This window comes from Hylobates moloch, unplaced genomic scaffold, assembly GCF_009828535.3.
Source record: "Hylobates moloch isolate HMO894 unplaced genomic scaffold, HMol_V3 SCAFFOLD_2908, whole genome shotgun sequence".
NCBI lineage: Eukaryota > Metazoa > Chordata > Mammalia > Primates > Hylobatidae > Hylobates > Hylobates moloch.
In genome coordinates this window covers 2314-5707 of record NW_026655183.1, presented here as the reverse complement: position 1 = coordinate 5707, position 3394 = coordinate 2314, and the positions used below count along the sequence as shown (strand labels likewise).

General features: G+C 38.7%; 1 non-coding gene across 1 annotated transcript; it reads left to right on the top strand.

Moving 5' to 3' along the window:
• Nucleotides 1-216: 216 nt before the first annotated feature.
• Nucleotides 217-352, top strand: LOC116465075 (small nucleolar RNA SNORA58). The gene has a single exon (XR_004247093.1). It is a non-coding gene; the product is annotated as a small nucleolar RNA SNORA58 (small nucleolar RNA).
• The last annotated feature ends 3042 nt before the right edge of the window (nt 353-3394 follow it).

Below are 3394 nucleotides of genomic sequence, written 5' to 3'. Positions count from 1 at the left end.
CTAAGTTCCCATGTTTCTTTCAAGGTCCTTACCAGGGTTGTTCCATGGCTTCTTTATGTCTTTCACAGCTCTTATTACAATTATATACATGTATATTTCCTTTTATACTTGCTTGTTTACTATCAGTCTTCTCTCCAAACCAAAACTCTCACAAGATAAGATGCATACCTCTTTGGCTTATCAATATATAATAGCTACCTTCAAAAGACCAAAACAGGGCATACCCACAGAACTTGCCTGACTGTGCTCATAGCCAGGCAGGGGGGACATTGTATGCGAGATTAATTTGAAGTGCCTGCCAGCTTTAGCCAGCTTAATCAGTGGCCGGATAAATAGCAGGACTGTAACATTCCCCTGGGGGAAAAAAGGCAAGAAGAAAAGGGGAGCATAGGGATTTAGATAAGAAAGCGATACAGGCCGGGCACAGTGGTCCATGCCTGTTATCCCAGCACTTTGGGAGGCCGAGGTGGGTGGATCACCTCAGGTCAGGAGTTTGAGATCAGCCTGGCCAACATGGTGAAACCCTGCCTCTACCAAAAATACAAAAATTAGCTGGGTGTGGTGGTGTTCACCTGAAATCCCAGCTACTCAGGAGGCTGAGGCATGAGAATCGCTTGCACCCAGGAGGCAGAGTTTGCAGTGAGCCGAGATCGCATCACTGCACTCCAGCCTGGGTGAAAGAGCAAGACTCTGTCTCAAAGAAAAAAAAAGAGAGATATAGATGACTGATTAAAAATTATGAGAATGGGCTGGGTGCAGTGGCTCATGGCTGTAATCCCAGCACTTTGGGAGTCCAAGGCAGGCGGATCATCCGAGGTCAGGAGTTTGAGACCAGCCTGGCCAAAATGGTGAAACCCCTTCTCTACTAAAAATATAAAAATTAGCTGGGCACGGTGGCAGGCAACTATAATCCTAGCTACTCCAGAGGCTGACGCAGGAGAATCACTTGAACCCAGGAAGTGGAGGTTGCAGTGAGCCAATACTATGCCACTGCACTCTAGCCTGGGTGGCAGAGCAAGACCCTGCCTAAAAGATAAATTAAAAAATAAATACAAAAATAAATAAAATTTTTAAAAAAGACCAAAACATAGTAGATGTTCAGTAAATATAATGCTCATTGAATACGTGTATGAATTTGTTTTCAAGTTTCGTAAATTGACAGAATCTCCATTTCCTCATATTTGGATGGCAAAAAATGTTACTTACAATCATGATAATAATGGCTCAAATGAGATACTGCCTGGTAGGGTCCTTACACACTAAATATGATGTTCCTCCTTGTATTCACATAGTTTCTTGTAGGATATATTTTCCAGGTTATGGCACAAAGAGGAGGATCTAAAGTTTAAAATAATGATCTTAATGAGCTTAGAAGACAGAAAGTAGATGTCGAAGACCCTGAAAAAGCTAGAATTTGTGGATAGAACATTTGAGAAGAGGGAGCTACACTTTGTAAACACACACACTCAGATCCTGTGATCTCCTTAAAGATCACTTTGAGTCTTTGCCTGAATACTAAACTGGGTATGCATAGAGTGAAACTCCATAAAATGAAGCAAAGACAACTACAGCATAGCTATAAGTTGCAAAATTCCCAAAGCTTGCACGAGGTTGGAAGGTTTTTGCATTCCAACCAGATAAAGTAGACAGATTTCATTACATATATGAAATATTTAGAAAAGATCTATGAAGAATTATGCCTCAGCTTTAGGCCTACATTAGTCCTAAGTAGAGACTACCCTAATGGCAACAAAAGCCAAAATTGACAAATGGGATCTAATTAAACTAAAGAGCTTCTGCACAGCAAAACAAACTACCATCAGAGTGAACAGGCAACCTACAGAATGGGAGAAAATTTTTGCAATCTACTCATCTGACAAATGTCTAATATCCAGAATCTACAATGAACTCAAACAAATTTACAAGAAAAAAATAAACAACCCCATCAAAAAGTGGGCAAAGGATATGAATAGACACTTCTCAAAAAAAGACATTTATGCAGCCAAAAAACACATGAAAAAATTCTCATCATCACTGGCCATCAGAGAAATGCAAATCAAAACCACAATGAGATACCATCTCACACCAGTTAGAATGGCAATCATTAAAAAGTCAGGAAACAACAGGTGCTGGAGAGGATGTGGAGAAACAGGAACACTTTTACACTGTTGGTGGGACTGTAAACTAGTTCAACCATTGTGGAAGTCAGTGTGGTGAGTCCTCAGGGATCTAGAACTAGAAATACCATTTGACCCAGCCATCCCATTACTGGGTATATATTCAAAGGATTATAAATCATGCTGCTATAAAGACACATGCACACGTATGTTTATTGTGGCACTATTCACAATAGCAAAGACTTGGAATCAACCCAAATGTCCAACAATGATAGACTGGATTAAGAAAATGTGGCACATATACACCATGGAATACTATGCAGCCATAAAAAATGATGAGTTTATGTCCTTTGTAGGGACATGGATGAAGCTGGAAACCATCATTCTCAGCAAACTATCGCAAGGACAAAAAACCAAACACCACATGTTCTCACTCATAGGTGGGAATTGAACAATGAGAACATATGGACACAGGAAGGGGAACATCACACACCAGGGACTGTTGTGGGGTGAGGGGACGGGGGAGGGATAGCATTAGGAGATATACCTAATGCTAAATGACAAGTTAATGGGTGCAGCACACCAACATGGCACATGTATACATATGTAACAAACCTGCACATTGTGCACATGTACCCTAAAACTTAAAGTATAATAATAATAAAATTTAAAAAAAAGAAGTTACAGTTAGAAGCAAGCATAATGATAGCAATGCTAACAACCCAGTGAGTTAAGAGATAGGAAAACTATCAAAACTTTGACAAGACAGCAAACACATGGCAATCGATGGTCATTTAGTATACGCACCAATGTAGCTTTTTTGATGTATTTTTAATTGTTTTTTAAATTTTCATATTCTAATGGTTTTGTTGCTGATATGTAGAAGTAAATTTTACTTTTATATGCTGACTTTGTACGTACTCAACAACCTAGCTAAATGTACTTAATTCTAAAATTTAGTTGTGGGAGCTCTTGGATTTCATATGTATCCAGTCATGTCACCTGTGATATAAAGATATAATATTGACTGTTGTATAGTTAATATGTCAAGATATATGAAGATAGAAAAATGATTATTTTATATCTTCCTTCCCAATACCTATACCATATTTTTCTTGCCTTATTTCCCTGGTGGGGACCTCACATAAAAAAAAAATAAATAGAAGTGATGATAAAGGGCATCTCCTTGTCTCTTTGCTTACAAAAGAGAAAAAGTTTTCAATATTTCACCATTAAAAATGATATTTGGCTGGGCAAGGTGGCTCACGCCTGTAATC